Source organism: Rattus norvegicus, chromosome 4 (genome assembly GCF_021556685.1).
Source record: "Rattus norvegicus strain SHRSP/BbbUtx chromosome 4, alternate assembly SHRSP_T2T, whole genome shotgun sequence".
Classification (NCBI taxonomy): domain Eukaryota; kingdom Metazoa; phylum Chordata; class Mammalia; order Rodentia; family Muridae; genus Rattus; species Rattus norvegicus.
The window spans coordinates 131,343,723-131,360,484 of record NC_141537.1 but is presented as its reverse complement, the minus strand read 5'-3'; the positions used below and the strand labels follow the sequence as shown (position 1 = coordinate 131,360,484).

At 44.6% G+C, this 16,762-nt stretch overlaps 1 protein-coding gene and 1 long non-coding RNA gene across 3 annotated transcripts in view; one reads left to right on the top strand and one right to left on the bottom strand.

Moving 5' to 3' along the window:
• Positions 1–16,762, top strand: part of Frmd4b (FERM domain containing 4B) — a 326,883-nt gene that overhangs the window by 70,155 nt on the left and 239,966 nt on the right. The window lies entirely within an intron of this gene.
• LOC147994991 (uncharacterized) overlaps positions 2,061–16,762 on the bottom strand; it is a 49,343-nt gene continuing 34,641 nt past the window's right edge. For both annotated transcript variants that reach the window (XR_015686919.1, XR_015686918.1), the window contains 2 exons: positions 16,448–16,523; positions 2,061–3,369 (listed from right to left, as the gene is read on the bottom strand). This is a non-coding gene — a long non-coding RNA (uncharacterized LOC147994991). The remainder of the gene's footprint in view (positions 3,370–16,447; positions 16,524–16,762) is intronic.

The following is a 16,762-nucleotide window of genomic DNA, read 5'->3' as shown; positions in this document are numbered from 1 at the left end:
CCCTCCGTGTGCATACGCTGAGTTAAGCCTCAGAGTAAAATGATGTGAAATGGCTCTGACTTAAGCCTCACAACAACATGTATCTGAGAAGCCACAAAAAGCCAGATGATGGTAAAGCCCCTGACCATGTGACTCTAGAGCAGAAGCCTCGAGTGGGCAGCCCTGCCAGATGCTGGCTTTGGCCTGAGTGGTGTTGGTCAGCACCACTGCAAGCTCGCTGACTTAGAGACATTTCAAAACCCATGGGCATTGCATGAAAGCCACTAAAGACCTGAAGGAAATTCAAATCCCTAGACACTGCTGACCACTGGGTAGATCAGAGGGTGGCTCCTCCTCACGAGGATGCTGAAGACCAGGCAGAAATTCATCAGTGGTCGCTGTTGGCAGACTAGAGAGCTATGAGGACCATGCAGCGTTTGACTCCACAGCTGATCTGTTCCTCGCCTTGGTTTGCTAATTGGCTCTGCTATTAGTCCCTGGAAGTCAGGATGGGACTGAGGCAAAAAGATAGACCTAGGTCCAGGTCAATGCCTGAGACACACTGGGTCACGTGGGTTGAGTGCATGGCCCCTGCAGCCATGGGAGAAAGTTGAGGGGATCTCTGAGGCATAATAGCTGTGATGCAGGCATGTGCAGGACGCTGCTACCCAAGAGTCTGCGGGACGGCTCTTCCGAACACTTGGACCTCTGAGAGCCTGTCCAAGCCAAGTCCACCTCCTGCCTGAGACACCTCAGCTGCCTGCATCTTCAGCAAAGTCTCCCATCTGCAGACTTCTGGAACCGTGGGTGTTGTCCAGTATGGGAGTCAGTGGTGATATATAGCTACTGAACATGTGAACTATGGCCAGTCCAAATAAGGAGAGGGTGCAGATGGAAGGACATCCTGATTTCAATGGCTCATACACGAAATGGAATCAAAGTAATGCCTTAGTAAGGTTATACCGCTCAGAAGTTAAGATAGTAATATTTTGACTATATTGGGTTGTCAGAATTTTATGCTTATCCCTATGGGAAGGGGCTGTACTCATGTGTGTTTGTGTGTGCACACATGTGCATGTGCATGTGTGTGAGACAGGGTCTCTCTCTCTCTGGGCTTGAAGCTCACCAAGCAGGCTGGGTTGACTGACCAGTAAGCCCCAGAAATCTGTTTGTCTTCGCTCCCCCAGTGTTAGCATTGCAAGTGCATTACAAACCTTTAAATGCGGGTTCTTGGTATCCCAGGTCCTTACGCTTTCATAAGCACTTTACTGACTATAAGCTATGACTCCAGTCCAGGTCAGACACATTAGTAAAGTTACTCTACACATTTCTGTTTTCTTCGGTTGGTGTGCCTACGACTGAGGTGCACATCACACACATGGCCATGCATAAATGTAGTTCACGTGTTCTCAGGGCTTTAGACAGCTTCGCTGCTACACACAGACTCAGCACAAGGGTTGCACCTCCCCATAGCTTTGGCATCTTGCTTTTTTAAATTCTCTGGGCATAAAGCAAGACTGATATTTCCTCACTCCCATTCCATCACTATCTTCCCAAGTGACCCCTTCTGTATTAGAGATGCAGTATGTGTTTGATAATGATTCTCTCTGTCAACAAATACACGCTGAGCCCTACTTTGTGTCGGACTTGCCTGAGAGCTGAGACTGTACCCCACCTCTTGACAACAGAGCAGGCATTATTAGCTCTACCTCACAGATAAGGAAATTGCGATAGAAAGTTCAAGGGTCTTGTTCAAGGTCACCCACCAGGCAAGTGGCAGGAAATAGAATTGCACAGTCTTGCTTGGCCTCCAGTCATGGGGACTTTCTCCTTATGCTCTAATCCAGTTGTGGATCCTTCGCCCCCACCCAGTTGCTCTCTAAATACTGCCCTCTTTATTGGTGTGTGCACGCTTATTACAATGCTTAATAGTCAATCTTTCCCAATAGACCTCATGTGAGAAGCGATATTATTTCTCTCCTGATCTCTTTTGTCATCCCCAGGCCTCACACATTTGCATTTTGCCAGCACTTAGCAATGGCTGTCAGCATGTGAAGAAGTAAATGATCAGACCGCCACTATCATTATAAAAATTCATGCCGAATTCTATTTTCCTGCAGAGGATTAGAACAAATTACAACAACGCTTGAAAGCCATTCCTCAACAACCGTGATCTTATGAACATTCATTTTGTATTCTATTTATTTGGAGCTCTACTATACAAAGAAATCCACTTTGCAGGAGTCTAGGGAGAAAACCCCTGCTTCCCTGTTTGTCCCAGTTTAGCATGCTGTCGTTCCTTAAACCATCATGACCAAGCAGGCAACCTGCCTTTTGTCAAAAGAGGACACATATCCTTAAAACAGCTGTGTGCTGGCTGTTGGCAGAGCTTCCCTACAAAGCCAAGGTTTTTTTTTAATTATCTTGCCATAATTTATTCATTACAGAAGGGATCTGAATAGGTTGAAGCATGCCAGGACCACCTAATGCTTACAAGACAGGAAACCATCCAGCCCACCAAAGAAGAAAAGACAGCCAGGCGTGCAGAGAGGAATGCTAAGCTGCAACCAGTAAAGAATGGTTAGCAACTCCATGTTTGCCACATGCTGTACTGTCTCTGGAGTCTTGGGCAAGACACGATCCCTCATTGCTGTGAACTTTAGTAGGTCAAGGAGGACAGCACATGGCGTGTACAGATATTCCTTATCGTGTGGTTTACCTGTGAACTGTCCACATAGGCAAATGAGTTGGCTCCCTGCCGGCTATCTCTTGGGGAAGGCTGTGGAACCTTTGAGTAGTAAAGCTTTGATAAAAAGAAGTAGGTTACAGGACAGGTCTTGAGATCTTATAGTCTCCTCCTCATCTGGCCTCCTGCTCCTGCCTCTAAGCCTTCTCAGCCTATTTAAACTGTAAACTGGAATTAAACCTCTCTCCCTTAAGTTGTGTTAGTCAGAATATCGTATCATAGCAACAGGGAAGATAACTCATACACTCATCAATTAGTTTACTATCCTACCGATCCAGGGTACATTTCTATTAGCCTTCTCATGGCGCTTCCTGTGGCTATCAGCCATCGATGCCTGATTATTGTCAAGGCAGTAGTTCTTTCTGGAGTCTCAGGAACAGAGGTAGCAATCGCTTGCCATTTATCTCTTTGGGGTAGGGAAAGCAGAGAGTAGACTAGTATAGTTTTTATTTTCCAAAATCTTCCTTTCTTGCTTCCCATGGAAATCACCATCCTGGCCACAGTGACATCATAGGTTAACACTGAGACGGCAGCAGCCCTGGAAGAAGCTCTCTCTGTGGTCGTACAAGGGGGTCAGAGTTTCAGTGAAGGTGGGGCACAGGCTAATTTTCCAAATTGGAGAGCGGTAGATTCAGTAATAGAGTCTGTCACAAAAACAAAACAAAACAAATCAACAACAACAAACAAGATAAAGACCTCTGACCTTCACACACACACACACACACACACACACACAATATGCACACAGGAATATACTTCACACATATGTACACAGAAATTAGATGAGCTGGGGGTTAACTCAGTGTTAGAGCACATCTCTAGAAGATAAGAAACAATCCCCAGTACCTCAAAAAAAAAAAAAAAAAAAAAAACCTAAGTAAGTAAATAAATGGAGACAGACTGACTGACTGACTGACTGACTGACTGACTGAGACTAGTCCTGTGACCTTTTCTGCTAGGAAAGCCATTCTCCCCACTAGCCCACAGAAGCTCAAATCTCAACAGCAATGTAGGCAGCTAACATCTCAGAATTTTAGATTATGTCCAAAGATTAGCTGGCCAGCAAGTCCCAGGGCTCCTCCATTTTCCACGACCCCAGTACTGAAGTCACAGTATGTGACCTCTGCCAAGCACATGAGTGGTAGGGGTCTGAACTGTGTTCTTCAGGCCTAGGCAGTGAGAACTTTACCAACTTAGGCACATCCCCAGCACCTAGCAATTTTGGACTTGTTTGCTTGTTTGTTTGTTTGTTTTAATACAATAATGGGTGGAGCAGGATCTAGGTACAGTGTAGCGGTGAAGTGCTGCATTGTTTTTACTCCCTGCTCAAAAGGAAAGTGTTACCTTCCAAGCCCTGCCTGCTGTGGTACCCAGGCAGCAGGGATGCTTGGTTTCATACAGATCTACCAATTCCAGCATGACTTGGCAGATTATTCTCCAGAATAAGGGCATGTTAGTGTTTAGTGCCAGGAGGACAAAGAGCCCTGGAGGAAAAGCAAAGAAAGGGTTGTCTTAGCTACTTTTCTGTTGCTGTGCTAAGACATCATGCCCCAGACAACTTAAAGAAAGAGCATATTGGGCTTACAGTTTCAGAGGGTGAATTCATGACCATCATGATGGGAAATGGGGGTAGGCAGACCTGGTACTGGAACAGTAGCCGAGAGCTCACACTATCTAATCCACTGGCAGCAGGTTGAGGGAGAGCAAACCGGCAACCCCAGTGAGACAACCCCTCAAACAACATCATACCTCTTAATCCTTCCCAAACAGTTCTACCAACTGGGAACCAAGCTTTCAAATGCATGAATTTGAATACTTATAGTGCGTTCTCATTTATACTACCCTGTGGTGGTGATGAACTGATTTTGTTTTTGTATCATCCCCCCAAAATTCCAGTTCATTCTTTATTATGTATCCACTGAAAGTTGGTTTGTGGGGAAGATTTTTATATATACTTAATTATTATTTTGTATTATGCAAGGGTATATAATAGTTGCTGTTTCTTTTAAGAGACTCTGAATACATACTTTCACAAGACAAATTTCTTGACTTGGACATATAAGTAGCATGTATTGCCATTAACCAAACAAAAACAAAAGCAAAACGAAATGAAATCAAAAAAATAAAACCCAAAGAACATGTACACATTGAGAAGTGTCCAGAGCAATACACCCACTGTGGCTGCTCACCCAGTGCTTGCATGCTGGGTGGTCACTATGTGTCACAGTTAATAAGCCCTCAGCTAGTTCATTCTCAAAGCAGTGCAGAATCAAGGAGTGGCCAAACCTACCTGCTCCATAGTATTGACGAGGGAGCCAAGGCTGGAGAGGGTCAAGTGATTCCTGGGGTCTCCACATTATTACGCATTAGAGAGTAAGTGGTGTTGATAAACATGTGACACAGAAATCACCCTCTCAGCTTCCCAGTTTCCTCCTCCAGATCCCTGGGAAGCCTTTGAGTATTTATCTCAGAGTTGGGACTGGAAAATGGTCAGCAGTATTTTGTTTGTATTCATCTGATTTTTTTTTCAAAAGTTTCTACACTGTACCAGTAACAGTGAAAACTAATAGGAAAGCCAAGGAGAGCAGGTCTCTAGTGGCTGAGAGTCCGGGTTGGAGGCAGGCCTGAATCCTCTGAATTGATTGTCTGGATTTCACTTTGCTGTGACTCGGTTTCTCTTTCTGCAAAACAGGACCATTGGACTGAAGGACCGGATATCTCCAGTTCCTTCTGGGCCAAACGTCCACATTCATATGACTGAGGGTCTAGGCTTCTTTATAAATGAACTCTGTTGTCTTTTCTTTCTCCTGGGGAGGGGAGAGTTGTTATGATGATTTAAAAATAAAAAACTCACTGGGTATGTGATTTGAAAATCTGCAGTGTTTTCTGTGTGAATTCTCTTCTTCTTACTGGGTCCCCAAGCTTCTCCAAACAGGCTCATTAGAACGCAGTTTTGGCTAATGTCACAAGAGCCTCCCCTCTGGCGAGCTAACTTTCCTGGTCATGTTAGTTCTAAATTTAGTGATCCTGTTAGGTGGAGGTGCCAGAGGGGGTCTTAGAAGGAAAGAACCATCTTAGTAATTTGGCTGCATTTATAGATCTTGAGAGGCTTTGGTGTGATAAAAGTCTGAGTTATGCACCGCATTAAGCAGTTATATAAAGCCTGTTGAATATTAATTTTGTAATGATTCACCTTACAATTTTATGAGGCTGGATATAAAAAGATTGTATGAATAATTGAGCCCTTGGTCTATAAAATGAAGTGTAGGGAAGAGAGAGAGTAATTGGAAGTGAAGAAAGCAGAGACTTTCCCTTCTTTTCCTAACTCAACCCTAGCCCTTCCTGTAAATCCAGCCCTCCACGGTCTCTTGCCTGTATGAGTGCATTTATTACACTTTGGTTCTCATGGGGTGGGGGTGGGAGTGGTTCTAGGACCCCTATGGATATTGAATCTGTAGGTGTTACATTCCTCACATCAAATGGCAAAATATTTATTCATCTTCATGCTTACTTTAAACCATGTGTGGATTGTTTACAATACTCAATGCCATGTAGAAGCTGTGCGACAGTGATTGTGCTGGGCTGTACATCTTAACCTTCCCAACATAGAAACGACACTAGCATACTTTATGAAAATGATCATTACACAGATGCCCCTACCACAAGTTGTATATGTGTCTCAAAGTATCGTACTGGGCCCACAAAAGAACAAATATTATGCCCTTTAAGAAGTAAGAAACAAGATGGCATTGAGGTGTGACCCTGTCAACCCAGCCTTTTGGAAGCTAGAGCGCCAGGCCAGCCTGGGCTACTGAGTAAGGCTTTGTCAAAATTAACCAACTTAATCAGTCAAATTATACTGATCAAAAGAAGCCCAACCCACAAAAGAAATGATACCGTGTGACTCCATTTGCGTGGTTCTAGACATAGTTCATGAAAATACAGTAAGAGAAAGTACATCACCAATTGCACAAGGAGGCAGGAGGTAGGGAAGAGGATGCCTGAGTACAAAGGGGTATGAAGGAAACTTTCAGGGGTTCGAGACGTTGTGTGTCTCCATTGCAGTAGTAGACCACCACTACTAGTGTCTAGTGCCTACCTGGAAAGCAAAACAGAGCTGGGATGAGGAGGTTCCGCCAGGCTCTAGTCCGGCTGGGAATGCTGGGAATGTTATAACTCTTAGAAGAGAACCGAGAGGGTTTGGGCAGCCTGCTCCGAACAGGTAACGGACATCCTGGGTCTCTCATCAGCTACTATGGCAGTGGCGACAACAGACGCTGCGAAGGAGCTAGCATTGGTGGTGGACACATGAACCTGGCCAGCCAGATGGGTCCAAGGTCAGCAGTGAATGCTTGAGATGAGAGAACTCTTCCCCAAGTGTTGCAGCTCAATAAAAACAGCGACTCTCTGGCGATCCCAGTGAAATAGCTGGTGCACTTTGTGTCATGTGTACATATTCCAGGTGGAGACTATACAAACATTGAGGGGCAGGGTAGGATTTAGGAGTAGGTGTTTCCTATTGGCTCAGTTTGAGATGTTAGTGATGCTCTATTTGCATGAGGAAGGACTCCAGGTGTTTCCTTACATGACTGACTGCCCATGGTCCTCTCAGTGGGGTGTCATGGTTACATGTTCCAGAGCACATGCAGAAATGGGTAGGGAGTGGCTCCATTCCTGCTAATCTCAATTCTCTAAGATTCCCTGAATCTCAGCTCACCCAGCCTTTCCAGTTCTTCTGTCTGGTGGCACTGCCCACTTGCCCTACTTGGGTACAAGATTATGATGTTTATTTGTCAATATCTGTTGGAGCTCACACTTGTGTCCACTTTATTACATATTATACTGAAATAAAGTTGATTTTAAAAATAATTTGTAATTATGTATATATGCTAGAGCAACCATGACATGCATGTTGAGGTCAAAAGACAGTTTCATGAATCAGTCAGGTCAACGGGTCACTTTACCGAACCATCTCTCTGGCTCAAATTTGAGTTTTCCTTTTTCTTTACCTTTATTTTTTTGAATGGGGTGGGAATGTTGATACTATGTGCATGTGAAGGTCAGAGGACAACACGCAGGAGGAGTCAGTTCTTTCTCTCCACTATGTAGTCCCAGTTAGACTCAGATTATCAGTCTTGGTAACAGATGTCATTAGCCCCTGAGCCATCTCACCAGCTCACAACTGAGCCATCTCACCAGCTCACAAATTTGATCCCTTTTAATGCTCTTGGCAATGTCTTCCTTAATGATTCAGTAGCATCCCTGGAAGCTGGCCTTCTAAGACCCTGACTCTCAGTCAAGATTCTGGTACTTATTCAGTAGAGCAGCATTTCTCAACCTGTGGGTTGCGAGCCCTTTGGGGGTTGAACAACCCTTTCCCAGGGGCTGCCTAAGACCATTGGGAAACACGGATATTTACATTACAACTCATAACAGTAGCAAAATTACAGCTTTGAGATAACCATGAAAATAATTTTATGGTTGTGGTCACCACAACATGAGGAACTGTATTAAAAGGTCAAAGTATTAGAAGAGTTGTGAACTATTACATTAGATGGTCTTGGGGCCTGTAGCCACAAATATGACACAAATACAGGACTGGGGACAAGGACAGCTCAGCGGTAGAGCACTTACCTAGGATACATGATTCCTAGGGTTCAATCCCAAGTATAATAAATAAATAAATAAATAAACAAACAAATAAACAAAAGATATGATACTGACATTTGACCAATGACACAGAAGCAATGGATGCCCACAAAGAGATTTATAAGTCATGATATTACACAGGAAATTGCTTTTACCAGTACTATTTCACTCTGAGAGATAGAGGGGAATTATCTTGACTTGAGGCTAATAATTCAAAGAATTGATCCCCTTATTTAGGCTGTAACTGAATCCCCCTCACACCGAATGCTTGGCAAGAACGCAGAGGTCTAAACAAGTTTCCTCAACACTTGAGAAGCTAAAGCCCCATCTGTCCCTGCCATATACTGTTCAACTGACTCAGGCTCCACGTCTTCACCTTCAGCAGCGACAGCCCGCACCGTTGCCCCTTCACATCAAGTAGCATTGAGAGAATCATCTTAACTTGTCACTGAGGTTTAAATTCATTAGACTCTGATGCTTTTTGAGAATGAGTTCCATATTAGAGAATCTGACTGGTGCTGGGTGATAGGACAGTCATAGAGTGAGCTGTGTTTCTCCTGAGAATGAGCAACTTGCCTCCAAGACAGCAAACTGTGACTCTGAATGAAGAAGAAACACCGTGATGTTGGTTCCAGATTTAGCCTAAAGCAATACATGCATTCATTTGAGAAGTGGCCACTCGGCATCTACTGCACATCTTCTCCTGGGAAGGGGGTGTCCCCGTGAATGAGACAAGCACCATCTTCCCCCTATTGAGTTGAATTGGAATGGTGGGATGAGATCACTAAGGAAAGATGCAGAGAAACGGTTGCCTGAGAAGAGGGCACTGTAAGTGCAAAAGACACTGTGGTAAGAAGGGGCAGACAAGGAGGTCGGTGCTAGGGGGTGACCAAAGCAAAGGGAATAGATGAATGAATGATGAAGCTGCCGATGGAAACCGAGATGGAGCTAAAATTCAGGATACAGTCAAGTGAGAAGTCACTGAAGGCTTAAAGCAGGAGAGAGAGGAGTAGGTCTATTAATGCAACTATCATGTGAAGAAAGAGCTGCTTGAGTCAAGTAAGAAAGCCAGGGCTGGGGGGATGGCTGTACTTCTGAAGGGCTTGCCACACCAGAGTGTGGACCTGAGTCAGGATTCCTAGCACTGTGTAAAAGGGCAGACATGGCAGTGTGTGCCTGTAATCCCAGAACTAGGGAGGCGGAGACAGGAGGATGCCTGTGGCTTGCTAAATAGCCAGTCTAGATGAATCAGTAAGCTCTAGGTTCACTGAGGGATCCTGTCTTTAAAAACTAAGGTGAAGAACAATAAGGACAACATTTGGCAATGACCTCTGACCTCTGCATGCATGCACAGGCATGTATACACACACACACACACACACACACACACACACACACACACACAGGCTAATGGCACAGTATAAGGAAAGACACTCGTGCTTGTACTTGGGTGATGACATCATTGATTAAGGGCTGTGAGCCAGTATAGGGATATATCATAGGAGGAGTGTTCCTAAGGCTGGGAGGACGGTGAAGAAAAAGAACAGGTAGATTATAGGTAACGAAGCAGTTTTTGGTGAGACTTTGCCAAGAGATGAAATGGAGTGTTGGGTAGGGTGCATACATCCTTTGTCAGCCCTAAGAGTAGTGACTAGGCTACTCTGAAGGTCAGAAAACAATGTTTATAGACTTGTAAGAGGAACTCTACTTGAAAAGACCTCTTTATTCCCCTCCCATAATTCTCCAGACCTTTAGTAGGTTCTGGAAATGTCTGTGATGACTATTCCCAGTTGTCAACTTGACTATTTCTGGAATGGAGGGCACGCCTGTGATCCAGATCTCTAGGCTGGAAGACACAGGCTTTTGATCTGGATCTTGAGGCATAGTAGCTATGAAAAGCTTAGGCCCATGCAAGGTGGTGATACACATCCTTAATCCTAGGAGAGAGAAGCAAGCAGATCTCTGAGTTCAAGGCCAGTCTGGGACAGAGCAAGTTCCAAACACAGCTTAGATCCAGGCATGGTAGTACACACCTTCAGTCTGGGCAATACCTTCTGCTGGAGGCCTACGTAAGGACAATGGAAGAAGGGCAGCAGCTGCTGCTGCTGCTGCTGCTTCTTCTTCTTCTTCTTCTTCTTCTTCTTCTTCTTCTTCTTCTTCTTCTTCTTCTTCTTCTTCTTCTTCTTCTTCTTCTCCTTCTCCTTCTTCTTCTTCTTCTTCTTCTTCTTCCCCCCCTCCCCCTCCCCCTCCCCCTCCTCCTCCTCCTCCTCCACCCCCTCCTCCTCCTCCTCTCTCTTCTTTACCTGCTTGCATTTACCAGCCAGCACATATGTTGGAACCTACTTTTTCAGGATTTCAGCTTATACAGAAGACTGGCTGAAATACTTATTCTTGTGGGACTAAGTAACTACTTGAATCTTGGACTTCCCATTCACAGTTGCTCATTGTTGGGTTAGTTGGACTGCAGGCTATAAATCATTCCAATGATTTCCTTTAATATACAGAGACATTCCATAAGTTCTGTGACTCTAGAGAGACTCCTGACTAATACAATGTTCTAGTCTTCCAAACACAGCCCTATCTTCCTAGAGCCATTTGCAGCAGCAACACCAGCTCAGGGCAGCTCCAACTTTTCTGCCTGTTCTTGTTTATTGGGTGTGCTGTGTGTGAGCCTCCTGCTGGCTATGCAGTGAATCTCTCAGGAGGTTACTTTAGCTTCGCGAGACTTTTTGGAAGATTGCCTGTTTTTGTTAATTATGGCTTAGAAATTACTCTGTCAATAATTTTGGAGCCCAGGAGTCTAAAAAACTGCAGGGTATGATTAAATATTTAAGAACTGCTTAATTTCTCCACGTGATAGGTGATTTTACTTGAAAACTGATCCTTGGGCTGTTAACCATAGTGTTTGGAGTCACAGATCCAATTTTTTCCCATTAAAACAGAAAAGCGTGTGTAGAGATGTTGTTGTTTGTGGAGAGTAGTAAACTAAGCCAAGAACAGAAGCAGTCAGGGGCTGGGGATGGAGCTCAGTTGACAGGGCTTCTGCCCAGCATGCATGAAGCCCTTGGTTTGATCCAGCAGCACAGAAAACAGCTGTGGTGGTACATGCCTGTCACCCCAGCCTTTGGGAAACGGAGAAGGAGGGAATCAAAAGTTCAAGGTCATCCTTAGGTACATTGTGAACCCAAACCCAGACATACACACACACACACACACACACACACACACACACACACACACACACACGTGCGCAAAGAACATAGAGGCATCGTCTCAGCTTATGGAAATCTTGTTAAACTCAAACTCCTAAGAACAATGGGGTAATAAAAGGGTTTATTGAGCAAGGACAGATGCTAGCCAGAGAGGACCATGTCTTGAAATAAGTTCTCAAAGCGACAAGGAGCAAAGCAAGAACCCAGTTGAAATGAATCATGGGACCCAGAGTCCTTGGCAATGTTCCAGTGAAAATTGGGAGAAAAACGGTCTAAATCATTTGGCTGAACCAACACTAGCTGCAGATAGGAGGGCAGGATAAAGTAGGACAGGGGAGGGTGGGAATGAGATGGAGCATCAGGAGAAGTTGGGGTAATAAGCAGGATGCTGTGGTAACTGCACATACCCAGGAATCTAGAACAGTCTTCATTTGGCCCTGGACTGTTGGGCAGTTCATGCCCTATGTCTCCTCTCTTCCCTGTCCAGCCCTTGATCTTGATTGCCCACTTGATTGCCTCTAGAATCAGCCAGCAGATAACTCTCTAGGCATCACAGTGGTGGTGGTGGTGTCTAGGTTGGGTTGAGGTGAGAGGACTCACCCTAACTGTGGGGAACTCCATTCTACAGGCTGAAGTCCCAAAGTGAGTAAAAAGAGGAAGTTAGCCGAGTACCCGTGTCCATTGCCCTCTGCTTCCTGAGTCCAGATGCAGAGTGACAATGACCAGGCTTCCGCCATGATGACTTCCGGGATGTATAAGCCCTTCCTTTCTAAAATTGCTCCGGAGGGGTATGGGCCTACAGCCATGAGTCAAGGCGCAGAAATGCCTCTGAAGCCTTTCTCCTACTAGATAGAACCCATGGGAAATGTTACCCTTTAAAATATTTGGGTTTTTTTCCTTTCTCATTGAAAAAGCAGAGAGAGGGGTGTTAATCTTGGAAAAATTAAAAAGTGTAGAAGAAAAATTAGCCATTACCCAATTCCAAGAAGAAGAAGAAGAAGAAGAAGAAGAAGAAGAAGAAGAAGAAGAAGAAGAAGAAGAAGAAGAAGAAGAAGAAGAAGATGATGATGATGATGATGATGATGATGATGATGATGAAATGTTACAATTTGTCTAAAATCATAGAGGGAGACTGGACTTCTAGAATGACCTGTTTGAATTAATTTTTAGCAAAACTGAATCACAGTTCTAATATCCAATGCATACATTTGCCACAGCAGTCAGATCTCCAGCTCTCTGAATACCAGGAGGTGTCTCTCACACAGTCAGACTCAGCTCTTCCCTAACACTGACTCTGCTGCTGGTCGGAACTTGCAGGCCAAGGGATCAGTCCCCCTAGACACCAACCACAAGCCCCCTTGGCCTTCTGACCAACTTAACACAAATTGGGGTTCTTCTGTCCCCTCCTCAGATCCAGCAATGCTCTAACAGCTCAGCCATTGTGTCTGCAACACTGTATTTGTTGTTACCTTTGTCACAGGTGAGGAAAAGGTAAAGGCCAGATGAAGGGGGACAGTGGCGAGGTCCAGGAAAAAAACTAATACTTTTCTGTAAGAATCAGGCTTATTATATTGGATCTTCCGTATCGTCTAATCTGCAGTGGATAGAGAGGCAGATGTCAGATGGACATACAGATGTTTATAAAGGGATAAAACATATTCAGCAATGAAAGCTGGACGGAACTTAAAAATCATTTTGACTGAGGTAACCCAGCAGACATGTTTTCTTTCATACACAAATTATGATTTGTGATTTTATGTATACTTGGTGAATGCAGATAGAGATCATGAAACTAGATAAGGGGACCATCCGAGTTGGGGTGGGGGGCAGGGGAGGCTTTAAGGAAGGGGGATGGAGAGGCTAACCGAACACGTGGCATGAACATGGAAGGGGCAGGGCAGGGAGAACAGCTCAGTGGTTAAGAGCACTTGCAGAGACCTTAGGCTCTGTTTCCACCGTCCACAGGATGGCTCGGGCCACCCAGAGCTTCTGGTGCCCTCTACTGGCCTTCATGGGCACTGCATGTACATGGTGCATGTGTGTACATCAAAAATAATTTTGAAAGAAATTAAGTGAAGAGAAAATGAAAGGGAAGAAGGGAGGGAAGGAAGGAGAAGAAGAGAGGGAGGGATGGCAATTCCAGGAACAGAATGTGCTAGTGGGACTTGAGAAAGAGGAGTGAGAACAGGAAAATAAGAATGTATGGAAATGCCTCGTAGAATGCTATCTATGCTTTGTATATTCATTAAAATCTCTTTTTAAATGATTTTTTTAAAAGTTTCCAACAGGGCTGGAGAGATGGCTCAGTGGTTAAGAGCACTGTCTGCTCTTCCAGAGGTCCTGAGTTCAATTCCCAGCAACCACATGGTGGCTCACAACCATCTGTCATGAGATCTGGTGCCCTCCTCTGGCCTGCAGACATACATGGAGGTGGAATGTTGGATACATACTAAAAATAAAATCCAAAAAAACAAAGAGTTTCCAACAAAGAAACTGTTGACAGCTATCTCTCAGGAGTAGACCTGGGTTAGAGTAGGGCACATGACTTTCACTGTGTTAACCCCTTAGGTCCTGGGTGTTCAGAGTATGAATTTTTTTGTGGTGTGCCCACTGCTGTCGAGTTAAAAGACAAAGGTGTCTGCATAGCATTTGCTATTTGGGAACACATGTGTCACATAACAGAAGGAACAGTCAAGAGCAAGGAAGTTCACTTACTCACTTGACTAACAGCAAGCTACTGACTGACCACCTACTATGTGCTATTGTTGTAAGTGCTGGAGATCATGGAAAGAATAAGACTGTATGGTCCTCAGTCCTGTAGAGTTTGGTCTTACTGTGGGCAAATATCAATGGTCTGGGGAGAGGCTCAGTCAGTAAAGTGCTTGCCATGCAAACCTGAGGGCCCACATCAAAAAGCAAGACATGGCGGGGTGTGCTCGTAATCCCAGCACTTGTAAAAAAGTAAGAAACAGGGGAAGAGACAAGATCCCTGTATCTTACGTGACCAGACAAACTAGAAGGTTTCAGGTAAAAGTGAGAGGTTGTATTTCCAAAAGAAACAACAACAAAACCAGCAAACAAAAACAAAAACAAAAAAAAGGACAGCATCCTGAGGCACAACCACTGAAGCTGACCTCTGGCCCCTACGCTCATGTGGCCACACACACACACTAACATATGTATACAAAAGTAGTTTGAAAAGGTTTAAGAAGATAAATGTACTGGATCAAAATAGAGGAGGTGGGCCATTATGGGAGGTTAGAAGGCTCTTGTCTAGTGGCTGGACACCATTTCTCTGGAAGCAGAGGGGCATACACGAAGAACCAGCCATACACATAAGTATGGAACTAATTCTGGAAGGGGAAGCTACAAGGTCAGGAGTCCCAAGGTGAAATTAGCTGGAGATGTTTAGACTTAAGAAAGCTGGTTTGGTTGACGTTTAATGAACAAAAGGTGATGTGAGATAAAATGCAAGAACTAGGCAGGGCTAAGCCAGGTCATCCTCTGACCTCTACATGTATGTTATATATGTGCCTGTACTCACAGACAGGGAGATGGACACACACAATGTTACCACACACACACACACACAGACACACACACAAAGCACGAGGGTATATTGGAACTCAAAGTGGGGGGGTGGGCAGAGAATAGCAAAAGGAAATGATGTTACTACAACCGATTTAACTAAAAAAAAAATCACAATACGATTCCTCATTCACACTTTATGCATAACCAAACCATAAAGTGGATCAAAAGCTACATATGATGAAATGAAAATGTAAAACCATGAGGTGAGAAAAATGGAGGTTGGGGGGAGGGCAGTAATGGGGGGAGGATGGGGAGGGGAACACCCATAGAGAAGGGGGGGGAGGTGTAAGGGGGGATGTTGGCCCGGAAACCGGGAAAGGGAATAACAATCGAAATGTAAATAAGAAATACCCAATTTAATAAAGATGAAAAAAAAAGAAAAATGGAGGTTATCCGTATGCCACCAGAGTAGATTTTATAAGTTAGGAATGCAAATATAAACCACTTAAGATTACGTAGATCTCACCATGTGCTTTCATGTGATATGATAGCATAAATCAAAAACAAATGACAAACTGGCGGAGGACACTGGCAACCCCAAATCTGTAGCACAGCTCCCACCATCAAAGGGGAAATTCAAATTACCCGGTGGAGAACGGGTGCCTTCTCAGGAGGGATATGAACCGCAGAAAGATGGACAAGTTTCCCTCATCACTAGTACAATCAAATCCCACAAGCCTGGAGCTCTGTGAGACAGCATTTTATACCTATCGGAGTAGCAGAAATCTGAAGGCTGACGGTGGCATTTGGCAGGGACTGACGGCAAACAGGCACTTCAGCTGTGGCACTTGGCACCGGAGAGCAAGCTGTCAGCCCCTAATTAGACTCACAGATGTACACCCTCGGTAACACAAAGATCCTACTTCAAATTAGACGTTGTTGGAAGAGAAGCCTCTTCATGCTTTGTGTGGAGCAAGCCTGATTATTCCAGATACAGTTGAGTACCCCCACCCCCACCCCAATCCCAAAACATGTAGACATTAACCCAAATTCCCAAATACTCAGATCATCTGGGTAATCCCCAAGTAAAAATTCCTACCCATTTCCACCCAGTGTGGCTTCGAGTTCAAACAGTTTGAACCCCATGCAACCTCCACAGTTCCACAGAGAAAACCCAGGTTGCATGGTGTCCTAGTTTGCTTCCTATTGCTGTGATAAAGAGCCAAAAGCAACTTAGTTTATAGAGAATTGCGTTAGTTATCTTTCTATTGCTGTGACAAAACACCGTGACCAAGACAACGTGTGAAAGAAAACATTTAATTAGGCTTACCATTTCACAAGCTTAGAATCCATGATGGCCGAGCACAGGTGTGGTAGTAGGAACGGCTATGAGTTTGCATCTTGATCTGAAGGCAGAAAGCAGAGGAAGTATACTGGGTGTGGGGGAGTCTTTTGAAACCTCAGGGGCCTTCCCCCAGTGACTCGCCTCCTCCAGCAAGGCCACTCCTCCTGATCCTTCCCAAATTGTTCCACCAACTGGAAACCAAGCATCAAAACATATGAGCCTACGGGGGCCATTTTCCCTCAAACCACCACAGTAGTAGCCTGTCATCTAGGGAAGTCAAGGAAGGGACCTGGAGGCAAA